Source organism: Bombyx mandarina, chromosome 11 (genome assembly GCF_030267445.1).
Source record: "Bombyx mandarina strain Sakado chromosome 11, ASM3026744v2".
NCBI lineage: Eukaryota > Metazoa > Arthropoda > Insecta > Lepidoptera > Bombycidae > Bombyx > Bombyx mandarina.
This window is the reverse complement of record NC_143218.1, coordinates 10,376,158-10,397,443: the sequence shown is the minus strand read 5'-3', so window position 1 is coordinate 10,397,443 and position 21,286 is coordinate 10,376,158. Positions and strand designations below refer to the sequence as shown.

The following is a 21,286-nucleotide window of genomic DNA, read 5'->3' as shown; positions in this document are numbered from 1 at the left end:
ACGCTCTTGTGTTTCCCGACAGACACGGATTAGGAATCTGCAAAATGATTGAAATTAAAGAATAAACTTTTTTTTTTCTTCATAAAACGAAATGTTATTGACGGGAGTTAATGAGTGTCATGATTGTCATATTGTTAACTGATTCAGTGGTGCAGTATATATTTAAACGTATATAAGTTTGTATGTCAGTCACTGGTGCCCATAACACAGGGAATCCTAAATTGGGGCTGTATGACCGAGTGTGATTTGTTCCCAGTTAAATGTATTTATATATATTTAAAAGCCAGAGGACATACAATCATAATAGTTCATTTAGCTATTATTGAAACTAAGTCTTCTTCGTTGGCAATGCGCAATAGACGCATCCTGATATTTTCCTATTTTAACTTTTCGTATTTCCTACTAATTCCTATTCTGAGTTCTTGTTGTGCGTATTGTGACCCAGCTTAGGATACATGGCATGGATACATTGATGCTAAAAAGTGGCTAGTATCTATAATTCAATATTCATTCATACGAAATTATCGGGAGCAAATAACATAGGATCATCTGGTCTCTAATTAGAAATAGCCGTACTAAGATAACCAGCGAGATATTTATGTTATTATGATGGGTTTAATAATTGCTCGTCAAATAAATGTTTGGCCGATGTGAGAAAAAAAGACTCTGGGCTCAGCAGTTGAGATAAATAGGTTTTGTATGTAAAATAATTTGTAAGTAGCGAAATATGCCGGCTATTGCCAAATTTGGAAAGGAAATAACCTATTTTGTTTTTAAATTCGAAAAAAACAAATCCTATGTCTACGTTGGGAAATCCCCATAATGTTTTTTAATTGAGCCCGGATCGACTGCTACAATGATTCATCGCTCTCAGTTTTTTCAATTTTTTTCTTCTTCTTAAAGTTTAGTATTATCCGAATCCGTGCACGCTCCAACGTAATGTTAATAATAATACCGCTCTCAAGTTTAAGTCCGTGCTATCAGAGCTATTCAATGTTTATTGCATCCTATTGAATAGGAGTCACTTGAAACGGTCCTTTCAGAAGTAAGCGCCACCTCGCCGGCCCTATTCACGTTTTTTTTTCTTTCTTTTTTTATTGAATTTACTAGCGTAGTAACGTTTCGTTGGAAACAGGTTGGTGGTGGTAACGCCGCGCCGGGTCTTTCACAGGTACATTTGTTTTTTATGTCATTCGCATAAGTAGCCTTCTTCAGGTAACATCCAGCGAATTTGCGTAATCCCCATTTCACACGAAATATACACTACAAAACATGTGACCGTTATACCTAATTATGCCACCGTTATTCATTAAATTGGAATCTTTTTCACGATTTGTGATTTATTAGTTCTATATTAGTGGTATAACTTCATATTTTAACTTGATTAAAGGAGGACCAAGGATCAAGGACATTTGGAGCACCGCCCATGATGAAGATGAACGAGCTCGTCTCCTCCGCCGAACTGTTCCGTCAAGAGATCAGGTACGATACCGAACAGATACCCAAAAACGCGGACCACCCGAATGCATTTTAGCAACTTGTTCACCTCATCCTGCAACCGCCGCTGTATCTGCCGGGCACGCCTTCTCGTGCAGACACAGGAGCCTGCCTGTTCCCCAAAGTGACAGAGAACTTCCTAACTGAAGGCCAGAAATAGAAAAATTCAATAGAAAGATTCTCAACCTCAGACGGCGTGCATATAGCAGAAGCGAGTAAGCTGTCACATTTTTGTGGGGGAAGTATTCTGGTAGAGCGCTTCAAAGAGATCTTCCATCTAATGATCTGTGGTCGCGAAATTCACCTTGCCGTCGGGTCTTTACTTGTACAAAGATTGTCAGATCATTAACATACAGGAAAGACGGTGATGATGCCTGACGTACTGGTGAATGCACTACATACGGAGCTGCACTATTTAGTGTGGGCTCTATCTAGTACGGCTGACTATTGAGACTCTCGGGACCGATCTGGGGTAGCAACTTTGTGTCTCAGAAACACTCCGCTTTACCCACGATCTCGACCGGGTCCATACCTGCCCACGCTGCTACCGCAAAGAGTTTAATCGGAAGTACTAGCATTGGTTCAACATGCGTTCTGGATAAAGGATAGTACAGATTATATTCCGACACGTCTTTACGGATACATCAGATCAAATAACTTTTGCATTAAAAAAAAAAGTACGCCTTCAGCTCTAACACTATGAGCAGGCTTAGGGACCCCGGTAACCGTACTCGTTGAACTCGACAAAGAATTCGACGTGCAACCTAACCCATGCATCAGCCTGTTGAGTTTCTCGCTGGATCTTCTCAGTGGGTCGCAATTCCGATCCGGCAGTAGATCCATTCATGAAGCAGCTGCTCTTGAGTTGTTAGGTCTCCTTCGGAGGCGTTTGGGCAGCTGTTAGCAAATTCCACCCCTCCTGGCTGACCCCTTGCTCGCCTGCCTATCTTGATGAAACTGGAAAGGACTCTGGGCCACCAGTAATCCTTCAATCAAAAAAATTACTGTATTCCGATGTTATTGTAATGAATCTGATTGGTAAGAAGCGAGCAGCTATTCTATTGCTCTCTCGGCATCACGTTTTTAAAAATATTTAGGTTTTGCACTTATAATAAATAATATAAGTATGTATTCCAGTATGTTTCGGAACATCGCTTGTCCAAGGCAAAAAAGACGATTTTAATACTAACTACGTAACTAGATTATTTTCATTTTAAATATTACTCTTATTTTGTTTATTCTTCAAGATGTTGATGGATTGTTCTTCAGTAACGTTATCTATTCTCGGAGTGTCATTTACAGTTCAACGTCACTTAAGACGTAATAAAAAAAAAAAACTCTGTGTTTATCGTGGATGTCCATTTAATGGGAAATTCGAAACGCATTGATTCTCCAGCCTCGTGTCTAGTCCGGATCGTCTACCGAACATTCCGAGATAGTAATTCGATACTACTCCGACGTATAATAAGAAAAAAGTAAGTAATGTTGATGCTTCGCTCCGGGAGTTAATTTTTTGTGACGGCTTTTGGTCGTTCGGTGATCGGTTTTATTGGCGCCTGCTACGAACAAAAATTTTTTTCGGTACCACCACAGCACGAATTTGTTTGATACTAAGCCTCGTGTCTATCGATGCGTTTCAAGTAAGAAATGATCCGGAATTAGAATCAATGTGTGAACCCGCTTTAATTAATTCCTGTGTACACTGTTGCGGCAGCTCTTATTTACAATGTGGCGCCTGTGTTCGTTTTGTTTTCGTAACACAAACCAGTCTGCTTAGACCTTTATTAGTCGTTTTATGATGTTTTATACACAGTTTATAATTAAAAAAAGCCATGTGTGTCTACATTGAAAATTCAATAAAAACACTTTAAAGTTTTATTGAACAGAATTGGGCATTGAGAAGCCATTCTACATTATATGATATTAAGCCATTAGGGGATCTAGAATGTGTATAAATGAAGTACAATTGATACGATGTAGTTAATTTATTTTTTGTTTGGTATCTTCGTATTTGTTTAATGTAAGTGTTAAAAGGTTTTTCTCTACAAGCTATGACGTTACGACCGACGCTGAGCGAAGAGTAAACAACGGCCTTGCATCGACACTCCGGCGCCACCAATATTACTTCAGGTAAATTAAGAACGATTACTTTCTGTAAAAATTCACTCAGACTACGCAGACAAGATTACGCAGGAATGCGGCCAATAATAAAGTGGACGAAGTGAAAAGTGCGTGCGGTATTCCGTAAAGCATTGTTGGCTCCAAAACGTTTTGTCGCCAACAATGTGCGACGTTAATTCTTGCCATAAACGTTCTAATTAGTCGTTTTTCAACGGCGCACAAGACCGGCAGCGGAGGTGGAGCAAAAAGCGAAGTCGTCGCGGAATGCGGCCCGGTTGAATAACCAACCGTCTGGTCCGGCACGGCGTCGTGGCCAGTCATAAACAAAGAAAGAGCCCTGTTGCGTAAAAATACGTTATCCCGAGCGCGAGCGTACCAACCATATCGCTGAGATTTATTTTGTCGTGCCACCGGTCTTCGAGAGCGCACTTTCAACTCGTCTCGATTTATTTACGTTTTGTTCGTTTATTTTTTCCACAGATTATTATCGGAGCAGCGCCAAGAATGTTGAAATCATTCAGGCCAGTAAGTGGGCAGAGGAATTTGCCATTCATATTAAAGATGCCGTCATAACAGAACGTTGGGGCTTTTGCTTCTACTGTTGTCTCAAATCTATTTGTTATTGCAAATTTATTAATGAATATTTATATGATATATTTAAATTTCACTTTTTATCGTGGTACCTACCGAAGAAAGTTTTATCGAGCTTCAAGCAGATTATCGTTATACATTATATAGATATTAATAATAGTGTAGATATGGTGTAGATAAATAAATAATAGATTTAAACATAAATCATTCAAATAGTTTTTAACTGTAATATAAGATTGATAAAATATTTTAAACGAGCAGCTTGGCAAATGTCGCCGTAATTATGCCGATTTGAGGAAGTCACCGGATCCTTGAAAGATCGAATACCCATTGCTCTCATACAATTGAGACTTTGACTTCTCAAAATATGCAGACAATAAGTATCATATCAATGGATTTCGATGATTGCTCACCACTAGCTGGAACGTGGACTCATTTGTCCATGTGAGCGAACAAAAAAGGAGAATATCTCCAGACTAAAATTTATAGTAACGAATATTCATGAGTTTACTTTGACTTCATTGGAGTTGATATTTCGTAAATAATTCGATGTTTATTTTACGCTTCTATACTTGTGTACTTAAAGATAACAAACAGCCTATTTATGTTTATGGAAACTTTAATTATCGGTAAAACTAAATTGTTTTCTGATGCAAAATTTAAATAATGTTGGTTGAAATTTTTTAAATTTACTTACTTCATTAAACAGGTTTATAGCAATTTAATAAACTCTACAAACAATAATGCTCCAAAATTCAAAGTGTTTTAATTATTTATACTTTTTAAATTTTAATGGTTCCCATTACGTTTTTTTTTTGAGTACCTATCTGCTAGTGGTCTCGAGGGGCTATTATTGGTTTTTCCATGGTTGGTGGACGAGCGCACGTAGTCTAAGATAGCCTGCTAAAGATCTGCTCTGGGAAGAGTAGTGCTTCGCTGAACCACATCACAGGCTCGAAATCGCGACCCGCTGAGAAGATGCGACCCACCCAGTGTTTTGTGTCTCTGGGTTATGTTTCATGTCGATTTCTTGAACGGTCATCGGTGCTTAGAATACAAAGGATTTAATTATATATGTATAAGGGATATCACACCGATTATTATGCTGCAGAAATAGGTAGGAACTTGATTCATCTGCGGTCTTAAAACACGCCATACTAGCGATTAGGCAAATTCCTAATTTTATCGCAGTTTTTTTCGATTTAACGATTTTATACCTTCGTCATGGAGCTACGCGAACGCGTGATAAGTACGTGTTTCCTTAGATGAGGGATTTAAACAACGGCTTAATCGCATCACTTACGAGTTCACCGGACATGTACATATAATTATTTGATACTAGCTTTTGCCCGCGACTTCGTCCGCGTGGAATAGTTACTTTGGCATAACGCTAAATTTTACCCGCGACTTCATTTACAGTACTCAGGATTGGAAATTTATTACTGAACCGGTAGATAGCGTTGAAGAAGCTAGATTTTGAGGTTACTTGACAAACAATTTTTTTATTTTTCGTAAAAAAGATTTTTTTTTTTCTTAATAAAATGTATAGTAAAGTTGAGTAGTTTTCGCGTGAAATCGTAACAAACAAACTTAAATTCACATTTATTTAATAGTAGGGATGTTCTACAAACTACAAAGCCTTTTGACGGCATTCAATAAATGATGTGTCAACAGATTGGTCTCTCTATTGGGGAGTGACACAATTATTGATTGTTTTCCATAGTTAAAGATACAAGTTGCATTGAAACATATTCTAGTTATCGCCAGCAGCCTGCATGTGACTGATTTATTTTACTTATAATCAAACTATGCAAAAGTAAAAAAATAAGTTAGACAATGAAAAAATTAAAATAAAAAAAGCTCATCCGCTTTAAAAATGCTTAGGTACTAAAAAGCTTAAACATTATATCTCTGTTATGTACTTACGTGTATAATTAGGTTAGGTTTCTCGAGCATCCATTTTGTATGCATTACCACATCGTAGTATGAGACGCGACGCGACGCACACGCACCAGGTCATTATCCTTCTCTGCTCGTACTCCGTAGTAACTAGTAAATCTCTTGTACCTTGTCCGGCCTGTCAGGCGAGCTATAGATGCGTTATCGTTGCCACTTGTCTTTTATTGTACGAGGCACGCTTTAGTTTATTATTAGGTTTATCTTTGATGTATAATACGTAAATTAATCTACAGTTTTCATTAACAACGACTATAGATGTTTTTTTTTAGTACGTTATATTCTTGGGAAACACTTAAATAATACTCGTAAATAAAATATGGCCGTCCGAGCGAGACTTTTGAAGTGAAAGGTAAGTAATTCAATAATATACAAGCCTCTCATCTATATATTAATACGTGAAGCAAAAACTTTGTACCCCTTTTTACGAAAATTGCACGGACGGAGGAGTACGCTATGACATGTCCTTCTTCAAACGAGGCTTGCGGAGAGTACTTTATGGTAGGTAGCGGCTTGGCTCTGCCCCTGGCATTGCTGACGTCCATGAGCGACGGTGACCACTTACCATCAGGTGGGCGGTATGCTCGTCTGCCTACAAAGGCAATAAAAAAAAAAAGTATGAAATTTCTCACACTTATAGAAAATATAGAGAAGGAGTGCACAATGCTAATATTTTTTTTAAATAATGCATAAAAGATACATTAAATCAATAAAAAAAAACTTACATACACTACATACCATGTATTTGACGCACACACGCATGCATACTGTTTATTGTCGAACTTTTGTTCTTGACGTCTGTTGTCAAATTGAGGATAGATTAAATATTGTTTGCCTTCGTTAACATTTTTTATAGTGTAGTCTTGGCGAAATTTGTGATTATAGAAGTATAAAATACAATCATAATAGTGTACAAACTTACAATTCCAATTAATTATAGTCGAATTTCGACTACTGCGGGACCTCTAGTTAATATTATTTCGTAATGGTCATTGTGAAGTCCGTAAATAAAAACATTGTGGAGAATAATTCAGTAAAAGCCGAAAAAAATCGCGAGGGCAAAGAAGGATTCTTCATAGCAATCAAACAGGTTCACGTTTGTGATATTTCCTTTTCGAAGTTTGAAACGTTATTAAATAATTTAAACGTCCATTCGCCAGTAAATATAAAACGATGCAGTCTCCAATTAACAAGTCAAGATAATTTTACAAACAGGAATTCGATTTATTTTTAATATCCACAATTCAGCTGTTTAACCATTAATTACAATTCATTGACATTAATAGGACGGATCCTATATCTAATTGATAGATACGAGGTGGTACTACTCGTAGGTATATGACTGTATTTAATAAAGTAGCAATGTTATCATCGCATTTATCTAAGGATTCGACAATGAAAAAATGAATGGTTTTTTCAAGAGCAATCATTCTAAGTCTACAATGACATACCTCTATGAACAAAATCTGAAGATGCGTTGAGTAGATTTTTAACACTCACCAATTTGTTGCCATAAAAGCGATTTGAAAAACGTAGTCCTAACAGGTAATTTAGGCCAACAATATTTTATGAAGGACAAACAATTGTTGTTTGCTAAAATTTTCATTTTTACTGACTTCATACTGAACTTTTACTGACATTACTTCACTGAAAAACTTCATTATTTTTCAATTACTGGTGGTAGGACCTCTTGTGAGTCCGCACGGGTAGGTACCATCACCCTGCCTATTTCTGCCGTGAAGCAGTAATGCGTTTCGGTTTGAAGGGTGGGGCAGCCGTTGTAACTATAATTGAGACCTTAGAACTTATATCTCAAGGTGGGTGGCGCATTTACGTTGTAGATGTCTATGGGCTCCAGTAACCACTTAACACCAGGTGGGCTGTGAGCTCGCCCATTCATCTAAGCAATAAAAAAAAAAAAAAATTAGCAAATTATTTACAATTTAACATTACAAAAAAAAAATAGTTTATTTAACGTATTATGATGAATTAATTACGAATGCTATATTGTATCGGCAGCATTTTTAAATTCAAGTATGGTAATGTATTGTAATGCACGCTCGGCCGCATATTAGGAGGGTATGTAGTGAGTAAGAGACTAAACATTGTTTTTAGTGGTCTGTCCCAAGGTTGAGGTCGACGTCCTTGTCGATGTGCGCAGGCGCAGTGCCGGCACTAACCTCGTCGTGAGCGAACCGACGTGACTGTGCAGGGTTGTCACGCGTACCATATAGCATAATTGAGGCCGTCAGCGCAAAAGTGGCCTAAGCTTACCATAGTTAGTATGGAGGCAATTTGGTTTGAATTTTTATGAATTAAAATTTGAGTAGGCAAAAAAACAATACGCGCAAAAATAATGTTTACAAAGTTATCTGTTATCTATGGGTAGGCCGGTTTTGCAAATGTATTATATTTTAAATAAATTCCAATATGCGTCATATAAGCTTGAATATAAATAATTGTGGGTTAGGCCACTTCTGCGCTGACGACCTCAATTAAGTGTCTGTTTATTAGGTTCATATATTGGAAATTACGTCAAATTTAAAACAAAAGCAGCCGATGCGAAGTTGGTATTGGATGCGTCAATAGCGGGCCGTGCAAAATCAATAGTAAATTAAAGCTCTTTTAACTGAATGTTATCGCATCTGTAATTCCCAACTACCGTCTTCGTTTTTGGGAATTCCATTACACTCGCTATTGACAGCTAATATAGAGAAAAGTCAGCGTTTTTTTTTCTTTCTCAAACATTGCGCTTCTTTCATGTAATTAGCTTAGTTTACATTCAAATATGGGTGATCAGGCCCATGTATCTTGACAAGACAGTTAATGAAATGTGTCTTTAGATTACTGAAAATAATAATATTAGAATAAATTTCTTACCCATTGTCCTAATTTAATAGTGGCTTTTATTCAAGGACATGAAATATCAAGAAGACGTTTTTATATAAGTTGGCAACCTTGTGCAGTAAGGAAAACGTGTGACCAATTTCGAGATACGGTCACATTATAGTATCCTAGAACTATACCTAGATGATCTAATGTAGCTTCCGTTCGGACAGACATTGACGACAATGAAACTTATAAAATGGCGCACAAGGCCGTGATAATTTTTAGAATGCTATTTTTAATTATTAGTGTTCATTATAAGCGAATATTAACGAATTAATTTTAATGAATTTAAGTAGGTATATGATTAATTTTGTTATTTTTCTATTTTGTCCCCAACCTATTCGTTAGTAGCCTAAGAGGCAATTCCAGCTACACCCTGGCGCGTAGGTGAGCTCATGGGCTCAACCTGAGAGAATTTGCTAACACTAGCTCTAGCAAGAGCAGTACTTCGCAGAATCTACTACTGGATCGGAATCGCGAACCACTGAGAAAATCCGGCGAAAAACTCATGGTTATTTTTCAATTCCTATAGTATGTTACCTGTAGTTTGTTATAAGTTTCACTCTGTAAAGTTATTAGTGCTTCTGAGAACCTTTTTTGTGGTAATACCTGTCATAGTATCATGAATGTACAACAGGTGGCGCCCTAGACGCTTCAAGAAGGATATTCGTGATTTTAAATTTAACAAAAAAATAATGGCTTCTTAACTTTCGTTTGAAATATGTTAGCAAAATCTATCAACATCTGGCCGGATTTTAAAACATAAATATTCAAATTAATCTAAAAATAGGCAAATTACGTTTCTTTTAAGACCATCAAAATTCAGAACTTGTTTTGCAAAAAAATAAATTAATGTTATACTTTTTGCGTGAAATTTGTATGGTTGATTGTCGATTTTGCGGCGCGGCCTCGCTACCGTAGTACGCGACACGCGGCGCGGCACCGCACTCTCTCGCCTCTCCTCCGCGACGATAATTGTCAGTAATCATTTGTTTATTGGCGCATAAGCTTCAACGTTTCGCACCACGCTCATTAAAGAGGCTATTTTAAGACGTGGCCGTCCGTTCGTCTGTCCCAGTTTCAAATCATGCGACTGTTGATATCACAAGAGCTACTTTACTCATGTTTTGCATCCGATAAATGATGACCTCTATGTTTTCTATTTATTACGATAAAGATGAACCTTCAAAATTGTTTAAATTTGACTGCTTGAAATGTTACTTAGTATTAAAATATTACAGTAGTTTATAAAAGGGTTGCGCGAATTTCTTTTAAATTTGCTAGCGATGTACAGTGGGATGAATACTCTGGAATCTTACTACTTGAAATTGTTTGCTTGTGTATATACACACGATAAAAAAGTTGTACATAATCTTTTTATTTTTATTGCCTAGATGGGAGAATGTTTGAATGAATGATTGATTGAATGCTTGAATGCTTCCACTAAATTATTGATTTGGAACAGCTCTGCTCTTCGTATTATAAAATACAACTTCATTTAAATGGATGCTATAACTTAATATTGTATACTATTTTTTTTTATATATCTTATAACAATAAAATGATAATTCTAGAAATCCGAAATTGGATGAAGTAAAAGAAATATCAAAGAACAAACTGAAAAGTTCCTGTATTCTATTCTAATTTTCCCCCTACCCAATCACTAGTTGCCCCTCCCTAGGGCACGGATGCAAAGGATATATTATGCAGGTATTTGAGTATGAAGATACAAAGACGTCACACAGGCGTATGTCGTAAAAATAAGTCGTAAAAATTATGCCAAATCCCTACGCAGCATGATAAGACAACATGCTGCGTCAACCACACATAACGTGGGATAATGGTAAGAAGATACTGACTTAAAAACTCGCAAACTCGAACTCACTTTTATATTGTCCCCCATTATGAATTTTTTTTTATTGCTTAGATGGGTGGACGAGCTCACAGCCCACCTGTTGTTAAGTGGTTACTGGAGCCCATAGACATCTACAATGTAAATGCGCCACCCACCTTGAGATATAAGTTCTAAGGTCTCAGTATAGTTACAACGGCTGCCCCGTCATTCAAACCGAAACGCATTACTGCTTCACGGCAGAAATAGGCAGGGTGGTGGTACCTACCCGTGCGGAATCACAAGAGGTCCTACCATCAGTAAAAATTAGAAGAGATGTGACAATTCGAAACTATTCCATTATATAAAAAATGTTACGAAACACCTACGTAGTTGGCAGGAGAGCCTATTTTTGTTTGTCTAGATTGTTAGGCACGTCGAGAATTCGTTTGAGTCGACCGACTAACGTAACCCGGAACTCATGGTTCAAGAAATAAAATATTGAATGATTTAAATCAGGACGATGCTTGTACGTAATGTGACTCATAACTATATCTATATATTAATTCGTGAAGCAAAAACTTTGTATCCCTTTTTACGAAAATTGCGCGGACGGAGGAGTATGAAATTTTCCACACTTATAGAGAATATAGAGAAGAAGTGCACAATGCTTGCAAATATTTTTTTAAAACAATGCATAAAAGATACATTAAGTCAATAAAGAAAACATTACACACACTACATACCATGTATTTGACTCACGCACGCATGCATACTATTTATTGTCAAACTTTTGTTCTTGGTGTCTGTTGTCAAATTGAGAATATAATAAATATTGTTTGCCTTTGTTAATATTTTTTATAGTGTAGTCTTGGCGAAATTTGTGATTATAGAAGTATAAAATACAATCCAATTAATTATAGTCGAATTTCGACTACTGCGGGACCTCTAGTCAATATTATTTAATGACATTACGGTATGAAACTATGTACATGTTTTATTTTATAGTCTAATAAAAGTCTAATTCACTTTATGGAACTATAATAGCTGTCGCAAAATAATATAATGTAATCAAAATTAGAGTTTAAAAGGTTACTTAGGAATCTGATTTTTATAATTCTATTAATTTGAAAACAACGCTTCGTTTATCAGTTATTTCTAATTTACGTTCGATCAATGTTAAAGCGTCCCATTTTAAAAGTAGGCAGTGAATTTTGAACAATGCCGTAATGTGCAGAATTGAACACAGCGGGTGCATGTCCATTGCACGTGATCCGGTGATTCGTGTGGGCTGAGACGTTCAAGGAGCCCACTGTGTTGATAGGGCTGCCACCTATCAATAATGATAAATAAATCATATTTATTGAACTTACATAATTCTTAACGCAGGCTCTTATGGATTTATTTATCGTTATGCCTAATTTCCTTGTGTAGTTTTAGACATTCATTTAATTTTGTAAAAATGTCTTTGATTACTTTTGTGTCTGCAATTTTTTTTATTTCGAATTAAAAAATAAAACGTTAATGACATAGTTACTGTTGGTTATATCTAAAAATAAGAATTGATATAATATTATTTGTATAATAAAATAAAAACTTTAGATACATAATGCAGTTACCAACTCTAAAATGGAATGAACTGAACTTTGAATGAAAACAAATAGCTTGCTTTGTAAACTAATGGTTGATGCGACACACACATATAAATACATTATATAGATACATTTTTTATAAAATCATTTAAACATACAGTTAAAATTTAGAGCTAATAAATAGTAGAAGCCTAAAGTTATTACTAGTTTAATCACCGGTACGTTTTTGTGTTGAGGCACACTTTTTGGGCATGTCGGTTCCTTCCTGGTAGGAAGTAGTGGACATCAGAAATTTCCATAATCTTTTTTTTTATTGCCCTTGTAGGCAGACGAGCTTACGGACCATCTGATGGTGACAGGTCGTACCGTCGCCCATGGACTTCAGCAATGCCAGGGGCAGAGCCAAGCCGCTGCCTACCGTTAAATCCGCCTACCGTTAATTACAAGATACCTTTTCAAGGGCGTTTTGTAGTATGTTACACTGAAACACAATGAAGTAAATTGCATTCTGGCTGCAACATTCTGTAGACTACTGACTTGATGGCAAATGTATCTCATCAAAAAAATTCACCATGATTATAAATATAACTGGTGGTGCTTATATATTTAATATAATACAAACTGATAGGATTTTGTTACCATATTTTTATCGGGTAACCCTTTATTTTAACAACCAGACAGCCCTATGAGGGCAACGTTGTGTTTCGACCCATTAAACGACCAAACAGCAAACCTGTTTATTCGTCGTACACACTAACCAGAAGAGGTCATTCGCTCCAATAATTAAAAAAAAGATAATTTCGTCTTTCTCTTTTTCAGGTTTTCATATTTGCTTAAGGCCATATTTGATCAAAAAGTTTTGAGTTTGTTCACTTTTTTCCCCTCCTTATTGTTGGTAGTTTATGAGGCTATTCCAACTACACGCGGACTGGCAGGTGAGCTCATGGGCTCAACCTGAGAGAATTCCTTTTTATTTATTTATTGCCCTTTTGCCTTTGTAGCAGACGAGCATACGGCCCACCTCATGGTGAGTGGTTACCGTCGCCCATGGACTTCAGCAATGCCAGGGACAGAGCCAAGCCGCTGCCTAACACTAGCCCTAGCAAGAGCAATGCTTTGCTGAATCTACTATAGGATCGGAATCGCAACCCACTGAGAAGATCCGGCGAGAAACTTAGTGGCGTAAGTTTGTTCGATACTGGGCTTGCTGTATGCGAATTACAAGTTCAATCACATAACAAATCAGTTGTGCTGGTGTGCGGTGAATGTCCGTGTATAAAATACGATGTTTAAAACGATAGTACCTAACTATAGTAGTAGTTAGTCCAGCCTTCTTTCAACTATGATTTAGGTACCACTTTATGCGTAATTCACGTGCGTTCACGACTGACCTCTGTGATAATGGGATAATAATTTTTAATTAATGTGACTGTTTTATGATTTTATTGATCCAGGCGGTCAATCTTATGTTATTAAACTCGAAAGCTTATTGATTGGAACGATCGGCTTTTCGTTATTCTGATACATTTGAGGCTTTGAACTGCGGGAAGGTGCGTGGTGTTTTCTATAGCTGTGTCTATGGGTTCAGGTTATGGTTAAGGAGCCCTCTCTCTGATCGTCCAAGTCATAAAAAAATCAACAAAATTAAGTAAAATCTCCATTTAATGGTAAAATTTTACAAAAAATCACCTCACCATTATGGTTATAAACACGATGAAACGAAAAAGCGATACTAAAAAGGGACAACCATATACATCTGTAAGGTTTAGGCCGCGGGAGAATTTGATAGAATACAAGTGAAGGTTTCAGTTATATTCTACTCTGTGTGTGTGTGTATACATGTTTCTATTTATTTATTTATTGAGTGATGACTGCAAACGGAAGCCCTCCTCGAGATGTCGTGTTGGAGAAAAATACTCCGGATCTCATGGATTGTTTAAATATAATAATATTAATATACTTAAACTCGCGAAGCTCAAAATCAAAAGAAGGCCTTGTAATATCTGCCTCAGGCGAATCCTAAAGTAGGTACTTCGGACTAAGTGCCAGGAAATATGGAAATAATTTTGAAAAATTGAGGATTACTGGCAAAATGGAAGGAAAAAGATCGCGGGGGCGCATCCAATGCATTGATCTGACTAAGTTCGCTTTGATTCCATCGCTTAAACACAGTACCTCCATCGAGAAGATGAAAGTCGTGGGTGGAGGTTGTCACGACCTTCAGGCATGGAAAGCACAACTGGAGAACGAGGAGTGATATATTATAGAAAAATATAAATTTTGGTCTCTCTTTCTGTTTCAATTAATATAATATTTGACACATATAGCAGTCACTTATAATTTAATAAAGAAAAATATTTCAGAACTTTTATTACGTAATTGGGTATATTTTTAATAATTCGCTCCCATACTTTTCCCAAATGTTACGTGAAGAATTTCAGTGATTTCTTTTGAAGGTGTTTCTCACGCGATCATTCTGCCGAACCTCGCGTGAACCCCTCACATATGAGGCTTCGCAACGATCCCGTGGGAATTTTTCCACTTTCAAATGATTTTCATTATGCAGTATTTTAATTAAAATAACAACAATACGAATTTGCAAGTTTAAAAAAATAAAATACTGGTTCTTTACATGCGCGTTTTAATTTTATCAGCTGGTACGCCGCGTGGTTTCTTGGAAAATCGCGTGTGTTTACTTGAATTTATTTTATTTTATGTCAATTTATACACATGTTCTGCTGTCTTGCACTGTGGCTGAACTTAACAGGTTAAGGACCGGAGCGGTCCCTGTCTGGTGGGTGGATACTATTACTTTTGCCAAAACAAAATTAGCGGTCCCTTGGGAGCGCCGCAACTCATTTGTCTAGAATACCCCTGACCGCAAGTTTTCTATTGAATATGTAAGAAACGCGGACCCCCGTGGCTCATCTTGGCTAGTAGCTATAACATATTGAAGGGGGATTATTCGGTATAACCAAAAAACTAAAAGTAGGAATAGCTTATTTGAGTAATTCATTATCCATATCCATTTAATGACTTTTGGCAAAAATCGCAAAAAAATCTCGGTCCTTAACCTGTTAGCTTTCGAATTAGGTACATAAGTTTTTTTATAGTTACGTATTTCAAGCATGCAAATGTTTGCATAATCATCCCACTGATTCGAAGCATTCATGAGTGCATGCATTTCAGTTTGAATAGCAGCACACCTCAATTCGATAACGATTTAGATGTCATGTTCGAAAGAGTCGGAAGTATTCTCATCGTAGTGTCTGTGGTAAGTCTATTATTTATTCAATTGCACCACGTGACCCATGAACTTCGTTTGACATTTATATGGCAAATAAAAAAAAGACACGAAGCCTGGAATGCCATAGTGTTATAAAGTTGACCAAATTAACTACCCTATTGTAACCCATACGAATAAGTGGTCAATTATCAGGATAAATGTGTTCAAATTTATTAAGAGGAACCTATTTCCTGTCCTCGAAACACAGATTTCGTTAGGGATTCCTTAGAAAAAAAAAAGAATTTGGAAACCAAAAATTTGAGGAAAAAAAAGCTCATAATTTTCATTGCGTTTCCATAAATAAAAACATAATTTACCTTTTTTGTATTTTCCACCTACAAATTTTAGTACCAATCGTTACTTCGATTAGATCAAATTTAACTAAACCGGAACTGTTTAGAATAACATCTTTATCTTACCTATACTTATACAAATAGCTTCAATTTTAAAATTGAAAATGACTCAAAATTCCCTTCATGGTGTGTCTTCTATCTAGTCTTTTTAGGTTTTCTTTTTTTGTCATGTTTATAAACTGGACACTGTTCCAGAAATATCAATGAAGCCTGCAACGTGCACATGCATTACTATTACGTGTAATAATTAATATGTAGTAGCAGTAATAGCATTACGTAATTGTAGTGTCAGTATGTCCTTTAATCGCATTATAGTGCATGTTAATTTAGTTATCTTGTTTTTTTTTTTCACCTTACCCCATTAGGTGGGGTCGGCAGAGCGAATTTTTCTCTACCATTCTCTTCTAGCCGTTAGCTCAACACTCACTCCTCTCTTTTTCTCATATATTAGTTATAGCCTCTCATATATTAGTTAACTCCCAATTATCGTCTACGTGTGTTCGTTGTGAGCGCTGCTGGTTATTGGATCGGTCGGCCATTATTAGGCGGTCTGTGACTGCGGAATGCGCCCATTGACCGCTCCGGATGCCTCGCATCCCATTATCGACATGCTAAAAGTGTTCATTTAATTGAGAATGAGATTTATTAGTTTCCTTTCTGAAATTATATCATATTTCATTTAGTGTGGGCGTCATGTTTAATTCTAATATCTCGTCCATTCGCTCAACGTTACCTACGTTTAAGTTAATTTCTAAAATAATAGTTCCGAATATACAAAATTATCTGTTTGTTTACTCATTGCTGCATATAAAAGATCTGTATATTAACTACAAACCGATACGATAGTATAAACACTAAATACATTATTAATAATTATCTAACTATATATTTTTAATAAAACAATGTATGATTGAAATAAAATATATGATGGAAATGTGTATTGTCTTTAAAACAACTTTCGTTTATTGCTGAAAGAACTCAAAGAACTCATTTTAGAGTAATATTTTATGAAACACATCCCTAATAAACTATGAATAGAGAGGGCACATTAAAAGCCTTCCGATACCGATTGATTACGCACAAGCAATAGCTGGTTCGTTCATTATCACTACTGCAATGGCACGCGTTACGTCATCACTATCCATCCATAATTACGTACGGTTTCTATGGAAGTTATGTAAGTTCTCAAAGATGTTTTGCAATCGTATTGAATCAATTACGGCATGCATAGTGACCGGCGCGGAGCGAACGGAAAAAACGGAATCGCAACGAATAATTCATGGCAAGTAGGAGCAGTTCAACATTGAATGCTCTGAGATCACACAAACAATTGCTCGTGAGTGCGCGCGTTTTTCAAATATTTCTTTTTCTCGTTTCTCCGTTTCCTTTCCTGGCAGAGTGCCACATGTTTTATTGATGGCCAGTTCATTGATATGGCTGGCTCGTTCAGCCGGTGGGTGAGTGGCCACTTATATGAGCCATAAAAGGCCTAGCCTTGGCCATATGGGGAAGCCGTCACAACGCGAATGCATTCATGCGCGCGCGCATATCAGATCGCCGGGGTTACAAAACAAAGTGACGGGCGTGTTTGTAATTCAAGATTAAAAGAAGGTATCAAACAGAGTCGTTCTTTGAACACGAATACTTCTCCGAATGGAGTTTTGGAAACTTTAACAGACGCTGCTCTCGCATTTTGTTCTTTTGAAGACGAAGGCATGTCGCTAAATCATTATTTCTTTGCTAAATCAAAAGTTACGCATGGGTAAGACTCTTGACAACTTATCAGCAGAAAGGAGTACAGATCTCTAATTAAGCAATATGAATTAAACCTGAGCGCAAACTTTTCGGAACCTTATGATAACATTTTGTATTAGATCTTGTAGACTTTCTGAAACTAGATAGTTCATTCATTCGTTCGTTCTTTATGCCAATTCAAAAGGTAATCCAACCTAGTCGAATCGTCACGATAGCTCAATATTGGCATAGGTTAGAACAAAGACTGGACTAGACAAGCTCATGCAGTAAATACTGAAGCGCATAGACGTCACCGAATACCGCTGCCCATCTTAATATACCATGTCTATATTATTGTATATAACAATAAAATAGAAACAAAAATAAACCGAGTATATAGTAGAGATTTCATTTTGACGTTTAAAAGACAGGTTTGAGTTTTATCTACAAATAAGGTATACTTATGTTTAATGACGAGATTCTACAACGTCGCTTCAAGCGGTAGGTATTGTAAAGCGCGCTAAAAGCCGGGACTGGTTCCTCACTAGTACTAAATAAATAAATAAAAAAAGCAATTCAACGAAAATAACACAAGAGTAATTAGAAGCGAGTCCATTATTTGATCTCGCCAAACAGTAGCGTCTATAATCAAACAAAACTTGTACTCATGACAACTGTTATCCAAATACATTTATAAATATGTGTGGGTGGGTATTCAGTAAATACTTGTCGCAGCTTGTCAGAAGTCTGCCTTTGGCGTAGTAGACTAAACACCAATAGTATAAGTATATCATTATACTACGCACGTGTCGCTCAGCTGATACACAGGGACGCTAGAAGAGGAACGCTACCCTGCACCCGCTGCTCGGCCAGTGAGGGGTACTAACGATATCGATAGCACGATAATTTATCGAGAAATTTACGCCGTGATACGTGAGAAACGTGGATCTCCATGATGATCTGAGCCTAGAGTCCTAGAGTCTATGTGTAAGGATAAACAGGTGGCATCAGTGCATCAGTTTGAAAAAGCAGCACGACACGAGAACCCTCTCATCGTGGCCGCCGGTAACTACATTCCCGATCCTGCGGACCGAATGGTAAACAGTCATCGTTCTCGTCGAACCCCTCGCTTGAGACGAAAGGATCGGCAAGTAAATTAACCCACAGACGCAGCCCAGTTTCTCGCCGGATCTTCTCAGTGGGTGGCGTTTCCGATCCAGTGGTAGATTTTGCGAAGCACTGCTCTGGCTAGGGTGAGTGTTAGCAACGTTGTCAGGTTTGAGCCCCGTGAGCTCACCTACTAGTTTGGTGAATCTATAAAAAGAAATAAAGAGAAATCTAATTCATGGGTACTTTTTTTAAATCCATTAACAACTTCTATCTATTTTATTAGTAACATACATACAAAACTGAATAAATATACCTATTTCTAAGCGTTAAGTTTTTAAAGTTACGTAATACAAACAGCTATTAAAATTCTCTATGGATTGTCAGATTTATATCTAAGGCATTGTTATTATAAATGCATCCGTTTATTGCTAAACAGAATGGAAGTTTTTCTTTTAAGCATATCTGTAGTTTACTCGTGCAATCTCAAACCAACATAATAACATTTTATTTATGTAATAATATGTATAGGTATATTATTATAATATGTACACTATTTTTAATTCAGTGTGAAAAATGAAACGTGATCTAAATTTGGATTACCTACTCATTTCATATTTTAAGAAAACATTTCGGGACTTAAAATGAATTTTCGGAACAATTCATCTACTGCTTAAGATGTCTTTTTCTTTTGGCCTACGGACTGCCCACTGCTGGACATAGGCCTCCACAAGCTTCACCACAACGGCCGATTCTGTGCTTCTTTCATTCTGCGAATTTCCGGCGATAAAGTTACAAGTTGCTATTTTTTACATATATTGACTGATTTTATTGGTGATTGGGCGTTTTGTGGAACCACATGAGTATGTAGGGCGCGAAGCAACTGCGTTCTGGCTTAAAGGTAGAACGGCAGCCATAGTTTACAAGTGAGACTTAGACGTAGTCTTAAGATAAGCGGGGCTATTCACGTTGTAATGTCTATTCCTCATCATTAGTAACGATTTAAAACCAGGCGCTGTGATGAAATCGCTCTGATTGCTGGGCCGAGAGTCGTGGGCGTGATTTTGGGGAAATAGTCGTGTGCAAACAAACGAACAGGATTGTTTGCTCTGTTAGAGCATTTATATATTTACATATATATATATATAGTAAGTATATAAGTTTATTCTACATTCTACTAGTCATCTGTTTTATATATTACCTACAGCAAGGTATTCTGTGATTTAGCCCTTAAAAAAATAATAAGGCAAGAGACATTTCAAAAATCTTTAAAATATTTGGCGTAAACTCTTGCCTATCGCCTTTTATTTTCCTTCTTGTGTACAAAGTGTCTTCGAATCTACTTCGAATGTTAGTATTGTACGATAGTTCTAAAAGTCGGGATAAAAAGTGTTCGCATTGCATTCTTGCAATTAAAATATCGGACGACTTATAGTCCAATGGTTTTTTGGAAACACGAAAATTGCGAGCTGAGAAAATGGGAAGCTAAAAAAAGGACAAGATATTTTTTTATTAGCTATAAACAAAGACAACAAGTCCTGTACAAGTTTCAGTTTCTTATTACCTTTTATTTAGTGTGCGGCTATTATTTGTTAAATCTTCACCTATCGATACATCGAGCAGTAGCAGTAAGGCGAAGCCCTCAGTACGCACGTGTCTCGCGGCCAAGGCTGCGTCGTGAAAGCTCTGTATCTCTCTGTGTACGTACCCGCCTACGCTTGGCTCCACACAACCGCGCCCTGCACACATAGATACGTCTGTCAAGCCTCTAGCACTCACACAGGCACCGAGCCCGTGCCTCTCATGTTTACACACGCCCATAATTGTGTGCGTACGATCGGATTGCCCCACGCATGTGTGCAATCTCAAGCTCCATAACTTGTTTAGTGAACAAATTCTCAGAACCTCGCTAATGTCTGTGGTTTTATCTGCACCGGCTTGTGTTACATTGGTGGTTCTTCCTTCTTGTGTTAAATTGTTTCACGTGTTCGATACTCATTTGAAACGTATTAAACAACATTTTGTAGGAGCGCATTATGCCTGTGAAAAATTTTATGATGCATGTTTCATGCGGTTTGTAATTACACATACTTATAACGCTCTTTGAGAAGAATGGCATTCAAAATTATATCAATGTCTGCCGTAACTTGTCTTTATTAAAGCATTAATCGTGACTTATACTATTTAAGTTATTTAACTCAAAGTTTATAAAAATAAATCAACACACCGCGTATGTCACTATATTTTTTCCCCGTTATAATCAATTAACTAAGAACACAATTTAAATGCAATTTAATTTGGATTTTAGTGAACACAAACATATAAAATT

The 21,286-nt window shown here is 36.8% G+C and overlaps 1 long non-coding RNA gene across 2 annotated transcripts; it reads left to right on the top strand.

The window, feature by feature from the left end:
- The first annotated feature begins 1,364 nt into the window (after window positions 1-1,364).
- On the top strand, window positions 1,365-4,963 carry LOC149502007 (uncharacterized). Of its 2 annotated transcripts, XR_016323872.1 has the most exons (3): window positions 1,365-1,482; window positions 3,547-3,627; window positions 4,099-4,963. It is a non-coding gene; the product is annotated as an uncharacterized LOC149502007 (long non-coding RNA). The 2 variants fall into 2 exon arrangements; XR_016323871.1 differs by lacking the exon at window positions 1,365-1,482 and having other exon boundaries at window positions 2,925-3,627.
- Window positions 4,964-21,286: the final 16,323 nt, after the last annotated feature.